The sequence below is a fragment of the Catharus ustulatus genome, chromosome 3 (genome assembly GCF_009819885.2).
Source record: "Catharus ustulatus isolate bCatUst1 chromosome 3, bCatUst1.pri.v2, whole genome shotgun sequence".
NCBI lineage: Eukaryota > Metazoa > Chordata > Aves > Passeriformes > Turdidae > Catharus > Catharus ustulatus.
Window position 1 is genome coordinate 2,627,116 of NC_046223.1, and position 15,814 is coordinate 2,642,929.

The following is a 15,814-nucleotide window of genomic DNA, read 5'->3' on the forward strand; positions in this document are numbered from 1 at the left end:
CAGGATCTGCCATATCGGGGCAAAATACCAACAGTGACTTCCTCACAGTCAGCTCTGCTGAAATTGCATCAATAAAGAATGTTCAAGATGAGCATTTTTAATGGCTCCTCTTATGAATATATTTGCTGAATCCAAGCAGGGGGGAAGAAAGAAAAGACCTTTTCATTGTTCACAGGCTATTCCTGATAAAGAGTGCAGAGGAGGCAAAGTGCTGAGGAAAGACATCCCGCTGAAGCCAACTACAGCGCACCCCAGCAGCCTGATTTTAGCAAAAAGTGACTAGTTTGTGGCACAAACACAATCCTTTCCTGCAGGTGATCTTGTACCTTACCAGCAATGTCACCAGCAGGGTGTTAAGGGAGGCCCTGGCCACGGGACCCCACGTGTCCCAGTAGGAGATGGAGTTTTGGAGCAGAACGGGGACCCTGAGAAGTGACCCTGAGCAGTGACAGTCGTGGCTGTGTGAAGCATCAGCACCTGGTGACACTGCAGTCCTTAGTGAGAGCTTGGGTGACCAGTGGTGGCCCAGTCCCCTCCCACTGTCCCCACCACCACTGTCCCCAGCTCCCTGCCTGCCTCGTGGAGTTCTCACAAGTTGAGCCGGGCTGGCGTCCTCGTCGCTGTTCATCACCGTCGTTTAAGTGAATTTAATAAAATTATTTTTCTAAACTGTTTTAGATGCCATATCTATAATCCATAAAATTTATTGTGCCTTTATGTAGAATTATACTGGAGTTGAATATATAAATCAATTTATAAGGTCTAATGACATACAAACGCTTAAAAACTAAAGGCGATGTAGTAAATTCAAATTACCATTACAAATGTAAGCTTTGTAGTCAGTGTGTGACCCGCTAAGGATTATATTTAACTCCCCTGAGAGTGGTTTATCATAAAACTTTATACTTTTATTACAGTGAATTATTAACTCCTCCATGATGTGAGTCATTCCACGCTCTGACTATAGCTTTTTTAATGACACTATAATAGACATCTTGCTAATAGCAGTAGGATTGCTACCTCTGAGGTTAGAAAAAATAGAAAAGCCAAAAAAAGGGAGAAAAGAAGTGAAAAGAAAAGATACAGGCAACAAACATGTGAAAATGCATTTCCCAAGAGAGTAAAAAATAAGGACCTGTAAGAAGTTCCATCCAAGGCTGAGCTGTGTAGAGGTCATGACAATCTTGTGGCCACGTGGAGAAGCAATGAGCTGAAAAGGCTGGCAACTGAAATAACAAAAATGTTTTACCATTACAAGATATGAAAGTCTGAATTATTATGATTTTTTTTTTTTTTAATGTGGAGAAGGATTATTTTTCCTCCTGATGTTCCAGTTCAGTCAAGTGACTTTAAGATATCTTAATACAAATTACTTGACAATCATTCCTTCTTCCAAGGAAGTTTCCACAGACTTTTCCCAATCAACATTTGCACTATCCCCAGTGATCTACAGTTTAATATTGGTATTTCCAGACCCTCCCTTGGTTGGAATTGGTCCAAAATCCTGGGAGATTTCTGGGCTCAATGACAGGACAACCCAGACCCACAAAAAGTCCAGAGTTCACTTCATTACCAGAAAAGCAAATCCAAGAGAGGTGTTTCACTTCACCTCTTTCTTTTGTGTTTTATTTCAAATTTCAAAACAGGTCTGCCCAGCCAGGAAATGTCACCCTTCTAGATGAATTTCTCTCTCCAAAAACCAAGCTCTGTTCCAGTTACATTTACAACAAAATTGACTGGATTTAAGATAAAGCTAGCCCATTTTTGCCCAGATTTCCACTTTTTACAAGCACAAAGGATTTTCCATATGTTTGAATATGATTTTGAAATGGCATGCACACATTTTTCCATAAGAGAATTCTACCAAAAAGTGACTAACTACAATCTGAAGCATGCCAAGTCGCGTGGCATTACACAAAAATGAACCTGGGGGTATTTTTAAACGATCCTCACTAAAGGAAAAAAATAAAAATAGAAAATTCCCAGTCCTTGTATCTTCAGAATTTTTTTAATGCTTGTGTTGACTAAGACAGTAAAAAAAAAAAATCAAGGAGACAGTTTCCTATTTCCTCATGACACTCATTAATCCATTTATAGTGCTCCTTTGCTAGCAACATGACCACAGAGCTACTGAAAAACAGCAGGAAAATTAAAACTGGCAAAGAGAGGTCAAGCCTACCTGTACAGCAAAAAATCCCCAACAGAATAGGCTGAAACAGTGCTAATGCAGTACATGTTCTCTGAAAATTCAGGAGCTGCTCAGAGCTATCTGTGTGATCATCTTCCATTTAATACATTTATTTGCAGCTGCTGCTTTTAAATTATTGCTTTTTTTTTTCTCTTTTGGACAGAGGCAGCAGTTACTGCTGTGGTCACTGGATGTGCACTTGAGGAACATTAGAAGGATTTTGCATGAGGATTTTCAGCAGTGCAAAACTTCTTGGGGAGAATAACCAGCAGAAAATTCAGTCCTGCCACAAAAGTTTGCCTAATTTATCAGTTTTTTCTTGAAAACATCTTTGCCAGGGCTGCAGGGAGGACTTTCAGGGCAGAAAGCTTGGAGCTACAAATCCTTTTATTCTGAGTGGAGTTGAGGATGCTTATTTGAGGAAAATGTAAGTATTCCTAAACCCAGAATGGATTATACCAGAGCAGGAGACAACTCTTGTCTTGATGAATTCACCTACCTCTACTTGCATTCTCAGAAAAGACTTGATGTTTAGACCTAAGCAAAAGGATTGAATTGCTGCATAGATCTAGAAGAGTTCAACCAAAATTCTGTGCTTTAAAAGAATTGCTTTTTGCTCAGCTCATGTTCTACAGCAGCAAGAACAGGCTGCACCCTTTGTAACAGTGGCACATGTCCCTCTTCCTGCATTGATCTTCCCACCACTAAATGAGAAATTTGTCTAAGCCTGCTGATAATTTAAAAAACAAACAAACCAATCAACCCTCTGCTCAGTGCCACTCCAGCAGGAGTTTCCAGGCCAGGACTGAAATAAAGGAAAATTATGCCACGTGCAAATTCAGCCTGTGGAAAAGCAAGAAGTCTGCTGTTGTGACACCATGAAACAGTCTCTTTACACAGGTTTTATGGGGCAGTTTAGTGCTGTGCTCCTGTTTGGGGCTTTTGTGTCTCCAGTCTTTGTCAGCGTTTATTTATTTAACTATAAAGTCCCCGTTGAGGCTGAGGTTTGTTTACAAGTGGTTCTCAGCCCAGAAAGCAATTAAATATTGCATTTACTAAAGATGAGTAGTGCTGTAAGGGTCAACCCACGGTGACACCAGAGCAAAGCTGGGTGGCCACTGTGGATGTCACCAGTGGGTGCCCACCCTTTGAGAGGCATGGCTGGGATGGAACAGAAACGTGTCCATGCTGGAGGCAGCCCTGCTGAGGGCAGGCCCTGTTTGCTCATCATAAAACCTGGTCATTAACCCAGCTCAGCAGTGAGTACACTGACCCCTGGTCCAGTCCTGAGCACCTCACCAGACAAATCTGTTTGCCTTCAAGGTGAGGGAGAAATGCACACACAGAAGAGAATTTTTTTTTTTTTTCTTTTAATGGCACTGCACATTACTGATCCAATTGCCAACTTTGTGCTTTACCAGACATGGGCACAGCAACTTGATCAAGGTCCAGAGTTTCCCAAACTCTAACTCTGAACCATTACTTTGGTGAATTTTGATTCTCAGCTCTAAGCCTGCTCCTCAGTAACTGCTGCTTTTCTTTCTTTTTATTTCTGACACCTAAATGTCCTTGTATCTGAGAAGGAGATGAAAGAAAAAAATTAAGAAGTGCAGTGAGTGATTCCACATTCAAATGAAAGAGGTGCTGTACTTCAGGAAGTTATAAGCACCTGCAAACAGGAGTTTATAATGAAAATGCCTTTTCAACCATAACTTTAGCATTGTAGTAGTAATGCTATAATACAATAAACTATCCTATTAAATCTAAATAGTTAGATTTAATAAGACAGTGGTTGTATATTAAATAAATGCCAAATTAATATCAAAGAATGTTTTTACTGAGGTTTAACAACTCTGTCTTATACTTGCTGCCTTATTACTCCCAAATAAAATGCATGTACAAGAACATGTACTAAAACTATTGCATAAAGCACACACACAAAAAAAGAAAGTTACAAATGGGTTATTCAAATATGAAAGGAACCCAGCCTTTGAAAGGTAAAGTTCACAGCTTTGGGTTAACAAGAGCAAAACAGTAACTTAAGTGACAGAAATTTTGTGGCGCTACCTTAGCAAAATCCTTGAGGACATTTGAATCTGGGGGGTTTTGGTTTGTTAAGTTATTTGGGTTTAGGTTTCCAAATTCAAGTTAAACCAAGGTGGCTCAGAAGAGAGGTTAACCTTAAGCTCTATTTCTGGCCAACAAGAGATGGAGGAAATGTTGCAGCAGGCAAGCAAAAATGCATTGTTGACAAATGGCTCCATTTATAGTCCAGATTTCGGACACCTTGTCCTTAGTCACCAGTGACATCTAATTTGTCCCTAAAAAAACTAGCCCTTACATCTTTGTTACTTTAGGCTTTAGGTTAAGACATGTGGATGTCCCTCATAAATCTGATCTCCTATAGGGCCTGTCTCCTTCCAGTAGCTTCCCAGTTGAGGGGAAAAAAACAACAATAAAACCCAAACCCCACCATCACCCGTTCTTTTCCTTCCTGTTCCAAAGACCTCATCAAGAAAAAAGAAATTGTCCTAAATTTAGACATGTTAATCCCACGGTGTTTGTGTGAAATAGGTTAGTCAGACTGAGAACAAAAGGGAGGGAGCAGAAAGCTATAAAAAGCAAATGAAGGAGAGAAAAAAAATATATCTACTGTACTTCACTAGCCAGAATCACTGTGGGTATACACCATACAGGGACATCCGTCAGCACCAATCAATACGTGTGGTGTTAGTCATGGATGATAAATTTGAAAGGGATTATAACTGTAAACAGTGATCAATAGAGACTTGCTGGAGGAGACAGAGAGGAAAAAACAACCTTAAAATGTTACACGGTTAATAAAGTAAGGGGTCAGTCTTAAACAAAACTCCAGTGAGACCCACTTATTTCAGAGCTGCTTCTACTAGGAAGGGGAAAAAAAAGCCCTACCTATTTTCATAAAGCAATTGCTACTAAAAGGGCACATTATTAATTTACAGCATACTTGCTGATCCCTCTGTTTCGAAGTCACATCCTCCATTAATGTTTGGTTGGAGATGTTTTGCTGGATGTAAGCTGGCATCCCCCAGACCCCCAGAGAGAAGCCTGCTCTCCTCCTTGCTCTGCCCCCCTCTTTCCCCCCCCTCCTTCCCTACTACTGACTTCACTATGGGCACATGAGTGATCAGAGCATTCACAACGGTGACATTCCCCTCTGCAAACAAATTCATCCAGGGCTTCAAGTAAAAAATGCAGAGAGCCTGTGCTGTTCACCCACAGATGAATGGAACTATCCGTCTTGTCACCAGGGGTCGTAGCAAGAGGTTACTGCGAGTATATACCTTGGCTTCTGTGCTGACGTTTGCAAGCAGCTCTCTTGCAAAATAAAATAAAATAAAATAAAATAAAAAATCCTGCCATATCAAGCACTTATCCAGTCCCTCTAGAACCCTTCTCAGATCATGTCTTTCCACACCTTTGGAGTCACAGCTCCAGGCTTGACATATATATTTTTTTTCTGCTGACCTTTTAGCGTCCTTTCTGCCACAGTGTGTAAACCATAAGCTGATATATGAAGGCAATTTTTAGTGGTGCCACTTGTATCTGAGTGATTGCACACGCTTTACGTTTCTGGCCTGCCACCCTTCCACCTTTTGAAGATCTCTCTATTTCTTTTAAAGGAACTGCAACAGAGGTGAAAGGAAGTTTAACTGCTTCAAGACTTTGATGGCCCAAGAGCACCTGTTTTGGGTTTTCAAGAAGATACGCTGCAGATTGGCTGACCAGTGCTTATGCTCAAACACTAAATCTTTCTTTCCCTGCATATAGACCTGCAGGGGTTGAAGGAGGGGAGAGGAAAGGCTGTGTAAAGCATTTTCCCAAATTTAAGCTGGCAGAGATCAGTGATCACAGCAGGGCAGCTTTGCAAATATGTTACCAATAAGCTCCAAAGATCTGGAGCTGCAGCCGCGGGGACTGCGGCTTACAGGGCATGGGCCTCTGAAGATTTCCATCGCGGGAGCGGGGGGATTCCAAATCTTCCTCTGGGAAGATTTGTAGCAGATGGCTTCACGGGGTAATTTTTGCGTTGCTTCTCTGCCTCTCCCTATCCCGGCCACAGCGCAGGCGGCGAATCGCTCAGGTGGCATCAGCCATTCCTTACGGATTTGCAGCACACCGCAGCGGCAAAATCCCACACAGCCACAGGGACACACACACAGAGGCATTATAATATTGCAGTCCCTTCCTAATTCACTGGAAAAGTCAAAATGCACAATCAATGGCGTAGCAAACCAAAGAGGAGCAGCTTGAGGCCACAATGACCCTCTCAAGGATCACCCCGCCTCCACTCCGGCAGCAGAGGCACCACCTTGCAAATGTGGAACCTCAAAACCACACAGCATCCTAAAACAGGGTCACCATCTCAAGTGAAAGGATGGATGTGCTTCAGAGCCTGCAGAGTCCTTGTCACCAGCTACAGCTGCATGAACAGAGGAGCTGACTGCAGCTACTGTGAACTCCCCTTTGATCCCAAATCAACACCAGAGCTAAGAAAAGCACATTTTTTTTATCCTCACATCTCCTGTTCAAGAAATGGTTACCAGGTGGGAGAAGGAATAAGAAGCTGATCTGCCAAGGAATGATTGCAAAGAAAGTATTTGGAAAGTCCAAGCAAAAGTGTAACTCAGGAGAAATGAGGGAGATTTGCAGAAGAGATGAAGATAGTACCACCACCAAAGGGATGTTTGGGAGGACAACACAAAGGAATAGGAGTGGAGGGAGGGAAAGAGTGAGTTAGTAAAAGAAGAAGGAGAATCCACAGGGTAAAAAAAAAAAAAAAAAGTTGAAAGGTGTTATGAGGGAGCAATTCCAAAATTCCAGCAGTTCCAACCTAGAGCCTTGTCTGAATCACCTGAATATGCTATGCCTATAAAGCAGGGAGGACGGGGTGCAGGATAAAGGTACAAATGCCAGAAATCTATTACTTTTTAGCAGCAGAAGCAGAGGACCACATGGCTGCCTCCAAGTGGGGATGGGAGGTTTCCAACCTAGCAAGTTGCTGCGTAGTTGCCATGGGCACAATTTGTGCTCAAGCTGTGCACAGAGAGGCCAGGATTTGGCTTGGAGCCCCTGGGTTAAACATTACCTTCCCAAAGCTGTGCGGCGCCTTTCCTGGGCACGGGGGTGATGGAACGAAATTCCAAGGGACTGTCTGATTGGTCACCAGCAGAGACCCTCTCGAGCGCTCGTGTGGCACGTCACATGTGTCACACACACACCAGAGTAAGGAAGGAAAGTACCAGGCAGGGAACTGACAAAAAGCTTTGACTCTGTCCTCCTTGGGTCTGATCCAAAGTGCGCTTTCATCACCCAGTCATTGATTTAAGAGTCGGAATGAGCCCTTTCTTCCAACGGGAGCTGGATTCCCAGCTGCCCTTTTTTCCAATGCTGGCCTGGGCGTAAAGGGAGTACGAGTAATTTTCATTTCAAAGAGGGCTGGGATTGTCCTGTATTTTAATGCCGGACACTAGGGGTAGCCTCTTCGGTGTGACACTGGCAAAGATCACCCACCCCACCTCAGCTCCCAGGGCCCTTCCTCCCCCTGCAAGGCATCCCCGGTACAGCCCAGGTTAGCAAGGGCGCAAAGCCCTGGGGGCAGGCAGGATAAAGCTGTGGCTCCTGTGGAAGGCTGTAGACTCGCACTAGTGGTCTAGTGACCCTGATGATATTGATGACAATTAGTAGACAGAGATTAAAATGGAAATGAGGGAAGGATTCGTCTGTCACTTTATCCATCAGCTGTAGCTTGCCCCAGGCAACAGACACACACTGGGCTTTTTGTTTTGTTGTTATTCCCTTGTTCAGCTCAGTTGGTTTCAGCGGTTTGCTTAGTTGTTACTAATTTTTTCTTAAAACTGCTATAAAAATGGTTTTTTGCCAAATTTCCACCACTGACAACTCACAGCACTGAGCAGGCAAACCATCCCTGGATGTGTCTGCTCTTGCTGCCTGCCTGATGCTGGGGGTGTTGAGGAGCTCCACTTTCTTCTGCCTATTTCAATAGTTTCTGTTTCTTTTGTTATTTTAATACCTGGGAAAGCAATTGAACTGCTGGGCCAGAGCCTGAAGGTCTCTGATTAACTACAGCCAAGGCAGTACTAAGTTATTGTATGGCTGTGACTGTGGAAGCTGGATGTCTCTTGATGGGGACTCAGTGCGGTGTGTCCCCTCTGAGAAACCTGTCCCATCCACCCTTCTGCTCCCAAGACTGTAAAATTCCACTTCCTGAGATTGGAAGGCACATCCCCTAATTTTTTCCTGAGATCACAACTCATATATTCATCTTGAGGGACACAGGGAGGTTTTGTTTAATCCTAAAATGTCATAACTTGGGAGAGAGAGAATTCTTGTGCAGCTGTTATAAAATTCTAGCCCACTATTAGCATTTTGGTTCAGAAGTCCACCCAGATGGAAAAAAAAAAATAAAATATCATTTAAATATGCTCCTGAAGCTCTTCCATGGTCTGTAGCATGGATCCATCTCCATGGCACCAACACTTCCCTCCTGCTTTCTGGTTCTCTCTTGCATCTCCCCTCCCAGAATATATCTCCAGCATGCAACTTTGCAACTTTTATTAACAACACCCCCACTCCAGTATTGTGCATACCCTACATGTGATAAATAACGAGCAACAACACAGCCAGAGCGCCACCCTCCCCCTGAAGAAAAAGCAGATTCAGTATTCATAAAGTATGAGAGAGCAGGCTCACATCTGCCACGGTCTTTTCATGGCTTCTGCTGTCACCAGCTCTGCTGATTTGCTCCCGGGAAAAGCCTGGGCACGGACATGGCAGGAGCCAGGGAGCAGAGCTCTGGTGTTCTCCCCCCATACACACACACAGACACAACTCCAGATTCCCATGGGACAGAGGCAAATAAATAGAAAAGATGCCTCTGCTGCCATCGGGGCACTGGCACAGAGAGAGCTCCTTCCACTTAGCACAGTCAGAGCAATTAAGGGCTCGCTCCTTAAGCTTTAAAAGTCCAGGCCGTGCTCCTGATCCTGCAATCAGATGGATGAATGGTTGTCATTCACGCAATTTCACTGCAGATCTTAAAAGAAAACGTTGAGAATCTGTGATTTCCCAATGGGAATGCAATCCCTGTTATAGGCTGAAATCTTGCTGGAAAGAGGGACTGGGGCAAGGCAGCAGCAGGTATTCTGCTACACCAGCAGAGGAGTAGGGAAACATTTCTACCTCCATCCACACATTTCCCAGTTGGGACTAAACCTGAACAACCTGATTTATTACACCTGCTTTTCACGTGGTTAGCTGCAAATGTTTCTCAGGTTTCTACTGCTGTTGATGGACTACTGACTAATCAAAAAGTCAGGAGTGCAAATTTGCAGTACTGGCTGCTAGCCAGTTTGCCCATAAAAGGTTTCCAAATGGTCACTGAGCCCTTAACCCTGATGAAAACAGCAACAAAGACACTGCCCCAAGCTCCTGCTCCTGCCACAGCCTCCCTCTCGCTTTGTTGCATGCAAACATCATTGGGTTGCTTTTTTTTTTTTTTTTTTCCAAAAAAAAAAGAGTACAATTCCAGAACATGCAGCAGAGAGGCCTTTCTACTCATTAAAAGCTACATGTGGGTGTGAATTATTTTATATCCTCCTCGGAAATTATCAGACCACCTCAGAAAATGATTAGTTTTCGTATAAGGTGCCAGATCCTCTGGTCCATTTAGGCTGCTTTATGCCACTTTGATGGCTCAGCTCAGCCCTAAATAAAACAGGCTTAATTATCCTTAGGATTTCTCCTGCCTTGGGAAATCTCCAGGTAATGTGGAAATGCCACAGGGACTCCTACACCACCACAGCTATTAGCGGCGGCGAGCAGTGGCGGGGAATATCCCCACGCCCCATTGATTTCCTGCTGCCGTGGCTGTGGGCATCTGGCACAGATGAGGGCCAGCCTCGGGCTAATGCTGTTTATGCCAAGGAAAAGCCTGAGAGTGGGACAGCCCCAGGACCACTGCTTGAAAATAACCTTGTGAGGCTGAGCCTAAATCAAACATGAAATGCTCATGGCTTGGTGTGAATGCCGCACTCCAGAAGTCCGGGGCTCGTGGGAGAAAAGGCTCAAAGCCCATGGCTTTGGAAAATGTCTCCTCTAGTTTTCCAAAGCCTTCACTCTTGCAGGAATAGAATGGATGTGGAGATGTCCTTAGCCTCAGAATAAGCATCTCTTCTCAGCAAAAGAGCCATGCCTGCCACTGTCACCCTGAGCAATCCCACTCCAAAGGGATGCCAAGCCCAGGGTGCTTCTCTTACACAGAGGCTGCACAGGAGAACCCCCCATGAGCCCCATGAGAGGGGGGTTCCTCTGCAGACACAGCAGACAAAACAGGGTCTTTCAGGGCAAATTTCTGCTCATCCTAAAGAAGATGCCTAGAGGTGGCCAGCAGAAACACCATCACACACACAAGTGGGGGTCCAGCTCACAGGCTCATGTTGCAGGCAATGTGTCCTCCTGGTATTTGGGGTAGGATGGGTGGGTTTGCAAGTCTGTCACCTGTACATGTGACAAAGACACAGAAAAAGAGGGGAGGGACTTAGAGTGGCACTGAACACAGCACAAAGAATGGGGCCACATCTCCTTGGCAGAAACCCACAGCCTCTTCCCATGCACACCCCAGGCAGTTCACTCCCATCAGAAGCCAGGGTTATTTGGGAGCTCACATTTCACTCGCCTTTGTCTGTCTGCCTTCCCGAATCTGCAAACATCACTGCCGTGGAGCAGATCTGTGTCACATTCAGAACGCCAGAATTTCTGCATCATGCTTAAAGGAAAGCTGAGATTTTGACAAAACTGATGGGCGAGCTCCCCTCGCACTAGAGAAAGTTTCTTATGCACCACGGGCGAGTGGGCGAGGGAATTTGTTGAGACCTGTCGTAGCACCAACAAGAACTAAAAAATCTTGCAGCAGCTACTGCCATCTGAGCCTGTCAAATTCCACTGCAAACAATATGTCACTCTGCTGGGGAGGCGGCGAACAATCTGAGGGTGAGAAAAAGGGACGTCTGAAGTATCCAAAAAACTCACTCCAAAGGTTTTTAAAAAGAAGAGAGCCCGTGCACACACACACACGTGCACACACGGTGCCTCTGGCCAACAAGCATTCGCTGGAGAACTGCAGCTTCCATGTTTTCACCAGGCTTTTAAAGTATTCCCCAAGCCCCCTGGTTCCAGTAGGATAATGTCAATTCTGGCACATCTTTCTTAAATTCATGGTCAGAGAGCACAAATACTGATGGAGCAGGCAGGCTGCAGAAGCTGTCCAAAGTGCAGGGTAACAGGTCCTAAAAAGGACCAGGCCCTTTTTTGACTGGTTTAACCAGGTTCTGAACTGTGCACTGGCAGAGGTAATGCCATTTGCTTTCCTCCCTCTGGGCCATTTGGAGAGTTTAAAAACAATGAGGAAGAACACGGAGGAATGGGAACATCAGAGCACCAGCCCCATGCTCCAGGGGCATTTTCCTCTGCTTTCCAACTCTTTCTCCCTCAGAGCTGCATGTGTTGTTTTCCACACTCCTTTGCTTCCCCACCATATGCAGTATTCCCAACAAGTAAACCTTCTCCTCTGGAGGTACCCAGGAATGATGCCAGGGCTCCAGAGGAGAGCAGGGAAGCCCCCTTGCACTGGCCTCTCACCAAGGGATTATTAGCCAGCAGGATTTTCAAAGGTTTTTCCACTCTTTCCAGGCTGAGTGTTAATGGTTTTCCATTAACTGTTTTTTAATATCTCAATGCTTTTTACTACATCAGAGTCTTGCAAAAGATACCATGGTAAAGGATATATTTTGGAACATATTCCCAAGAAACACAAAGCTGACAGTTCCCATCTGCTTTACGAATTGGCCCTTCCAGCAAAGGAAAATCCACAGGCAAGGGAATACGGCTTCTGACTTAAGTGCAGTGCTCTATATAAAATTTAGGAGGAGGAGGAGGGTGATATCCCTCCCATGATATCTGTTAACATTGTCTCTGGGAAAGAAGAGGCAAGCAACATAATCATACAACAGCATTGCCACAGAGAGAGAAATATCCTGGAAAACATGTGTTGAAATAAAACCTGAAAGTCTAAGAAGAAAACAGAAAATTAGAAACCTGTATCTATTGAAAAACAGACCAGAAACAAAACAGATCAACAACTCACAGAGCAAAACAGCATACAAATTGGAACAATCAATAGGAATAACAAGAAAACCAAAGCTGAGGATCAAAACCTAAAGCACACTTGCTAAGTCCAAAATAACCACATTTCTCTCTGAAATGCAAGGCCAGAGCTGCTTCTTAAGGACAAATCATTGATGTTAATTACCTGCACAGGTTTGGAAAGGGAAAGCAGAAGCCTCAAGTTCTTTCAAGGGAGATAGAGAGTGGAGAAAGAACATCTTTTTTTTCAGTGTGCCAAAGCAAGGGCTTTTATTCTCCCCCCCACCCCAGCAATTGTTTCATAACCACAAAAATAGCCAAAAACAACTCCCCAGCAAAATACCTGAGTTGTAGTACTGATTTCTCAGAATAAACTCACTTAAAAATTACACATTTGAAAATTACAAGAAACCTCCTGAAAACATTCAGCTAATGAAACCAAAGCTTTTGTTATGAACACTGTATGTCTGAGCAGACCAGACCTTCCTAGCCTGTAACAAGATTCCCAATTTCTCAGACAAGCACAAAACCACCTTCTGTGTCGCCTATTTTAGTCGCAGGAGCACCTCTCCTCCCTTGTCAGGTACCATCTCACAGCCCCGTGGAGTCTTGTTAACTTTCTACCTTTTGTGCTTCTCACTGTTCAAAGATTTCTAAAAACTGCACACAAGAAAGAATTGCAGAGAAACTTGTCAAGGCCGGTCGGTCTAAAGCTGGACCTATCAACCGTGATTTGCTTTAGGAACAAACACAAGCAATAGCCTCTTGCCCCTTTTCTCTGACTGTCAGCAAAGAAAGGGGAATCTCTGAAAACGATCTAAACCCCATTTTCCTGAGCACCAGTTAGCCCAAGAACAACTACATTGAACCTTCAATTTAATACCCCCAAAATTGCTATATTTTTCCTTGTTTCATATAAATCTGATTTGTCCAGATATATTTCAGGTTTTCACAAGTTGATTGAGGTATGGTTTAAAAGAAATATGACCCTCTGCCTTTTCAAAGGGATGGATATTTTTACATCGAGATTCATTCCCCGCAGCACGGGTCCAAACACAATCACCACCTCGAAAGGGAGAGCGACATGCCCAGGAGAGGAGCAGAGGAGTGCACCTGGCTTCACAGCATCTGTGAGCAGCACCCTGAGAATAAATCCGGGTTTGTCCCCCGGGATTTCCTGAGCCAGTGGCGAGCAGCAGGAACGCCCTTAGCAAAGGGATTGCTGGTCACACCTCTTCCCGCTGAGCCTAACCCTGGAGGCTTCGCCTGCAGGCATCACTGATGCAGGCAAAGATTAAAAACATATATAGGTAGGGACACGGAAAGAAAGGGGCGGGGGGAAGGATGAAAGGGGGGAGAAGAGAGTGAATATACAGGGGAAAAAAAGCGCAGGACACCTGGAGACTGGCCATGCCTCGGTGGTTGCCCCAGCCATGCAGCTGAAGGGCAGCAGCTCTCACATCACCCTGAAAGTGTCTGCTGGAAAGGCAGGCAGTGCGGATAGCAATCCTATTAGGGAATGGGATGACACCAAGCAGTTATCTTTCCCTCTGTTTTTAATACTTGCTCACCACTGCGCTAGCATTCCAAGGAGCCTCGATGGAAAGCCCAGCCTCGGCTGCTCCCGTGGCTCGGACAGGTTCATCCTGGAAGGCAGCGAGTCGGAGCCAGGTGTGGAGAAAAACCTCCCTGGCACGTGCCTGATCCACATCAATTCCCAGCTTGCAGGAAACCTGGCGGAGAAGGCAGAGCTCAGCATCAGAAAGGTGCTGATCAGCCCGAGCTCATGACCGAGGAGCAGGGACCACTGCAGTCCCTGACCAGGACCAGGGACCCCACAAACAGCCACTTACAGTAATTTCACTATTAAAAGCCACACCTGATTATAAGCCGCATGTCCGGGTGTCAGCAACTGTCTTGGGTTACAATACAGAGTGTGATAAAAGGTATCTATTCTGTCACCATCTGTTGAGGGTGGGGGCAGTGATCCTTATCTCAACGGCAGATACTCTGCTAATGGGCCATCCATTGAAACCAGGCACGGCATTGTTCTTTATCTTTTCACATCCCATCCTTCCTCCAGCCAGTCATTTTCTGCTCATGGCCATTGAGTCCCACTGTGGGACTGATAAAATTACTGCATCCCATTGGGAGTTGCTCTAGCCAGGGGGAAGAGCCCAATATTTCTTACCAAGATAAAAACAGAGCTTTTGGGACACTAAGGGAGCCCCTTTCTCCACTGGACTCCAGAGGAAAGCCGGATTTCTCCACATCACCACTGGAGCTCCAGAGGGAAACTGCACCTTGTACAGGAGCACTGCTCCAACTGAGCCACATCTGTCACTGCAGGAGGATGCAGCCACCATGGAATGGGACTGCTGCCAACACCCTGCCTGACAGGTGTCAGGTTTTACTCTGACTTTGTCAGGGCTTGGGGTTTGTTTCTTTGTAGTACTGTATTTCTATTTTAATTTCCCTAGTAAAGAACTGTTATTCCTAATTCCCATATCTTTGCCTGAAAGCCCCTTGATTTCAAAATTATAATAATTTGGAGGGAGGGGGTTTACAGTCTGCATTTCAGAGAGAAGCTCCTGACTTTCTCAGCAGACACCTGTCCTCCAAACTAAAACAGCAACTTTTTGTTCTTTGTCCGTATATATGCTGCACCTGATTATAAGCCGCACTTGTGGGCTTGGACCAAAATTTTAGTCAAACTGGTGTGGCTTATAATCGTGAAATTACTGCACTCTGTTTTGATGATCCCATTAAACAAAGCACAACTGGAGCTGGCTTGGCCCTCTGTGATGTGTTTCTCACCGGTCCCACCCCTCTGCAGGCTGTTGAAGCTGGCGACAGCTCGATTTACCACTTGAAGAGAGCTCTTGGGAAGTCATCTGCCAGGCTAAGTGTGGGAGAATGGTGTTTCTCAGGGACAGATGCAAAAATCACTGCTTTTTTTCCTCAGCATTCCTGCCATGAGTAACTTGGAAAGAGCCATTCCAGTTGGACACGGCAGGCTCCACGTCTCCTGCTGCCTCAGGGGTGTTTCAGAGGAGACAGCACAGGCTCCAGGTTAGAAATCTTGGCAAGCCATCTGCCTCATCCTGCTGATTGAGTTTGGCCCCAAGACAGCGATTTTGGGACCTTCAAATGTGCTGGGTAAGAGATGCCTACTTATTTTTTGGGTTTTTTCTTTCCTGTCAAGGCCTCCTCTCCCCAGTCTTTGGGTCAATGTGCAAGCAGTAATGAAGGTAAAAGAAACAAAACTGTGCTGAAAGTGCAATCACAGATGGTGACAAAGAATAAAGTACAGCGGTTTTGAACAATCCTCCTTCAGAAACATAGCTACTCCCTGTGGAAAAGCATGAAAATGGCCCCACAGGAACTAGAAAAGAGAGAAAATTGGCAAAATACTAACTACAG

At 44.9% G+C, this 15,814-nt stretch overlaps 1 long non-coding RNA gene across 1 annotated transcript in view; it reads right to left on the reverse strand.

The window, feature by feature from the left end:
- Positions 1 to 15,814, reverse strand: part of LOC116993514 — a 105,900-nt gene that overhangs the window by 78,221 nt on the left and 11,865 nt on the right. Inside the window, exon 2 of the long non-coding RNA XR_004417315.1 lies at positions 1,136 to 1,226. This is a non-coding gene — a long non-coding RNA (uncharacterized LOC116993514). The remainder of the gene's footprint in view (positions 1 to 1,135; positions 1,227 to 15,814) is intronic.